Below are 281 nucleotides of genomic sequence, written 5' to 3'. Positions count from 1 at the left end.
CATAAATGACCCTTATAGTCACTCTTCAAGTCAGGAACTAGAATTTAGCAGCACATCAAAAACCCATGTTGTGCATATATTTTGACAATCGTAGCTCTCTCATTTCCTTAAGGCAATCACTATCTTAACTTTTTTTTGAGCCATAGTTATTTTATTTCATAGAAAACATTTATTTTATTTTATAACTTTACAATATTGTATTGGTTTTGCCGTATATCAAAATGAATCCACCACAGGTATACATGTGTTCCCCATCCTGAACCCTCCTCCCTCTTCCCTCC

The sequence above is a fragment of the Bison bison genome, unplaced genomic scaffold (assembly GCF_000754665.1).
Source record: "Bison bison bison isolate TAMUID 2011002044 unplaced genomic scaffold, Bison_UMD1.0 scf7180017864129, whole genome shotgun sequence".
Taxonomy (NCBI): domain Eukaryota; kingdom Metazoa; phylum Chordata; class Mammalia; order Artiodactyla; family Bovidae; genus Bison; species Bison bison.
The sequence above is the reverse complement of the archived record's forward strand: the minus strand, read 5'-3'. Positions refer to the sequence as shown.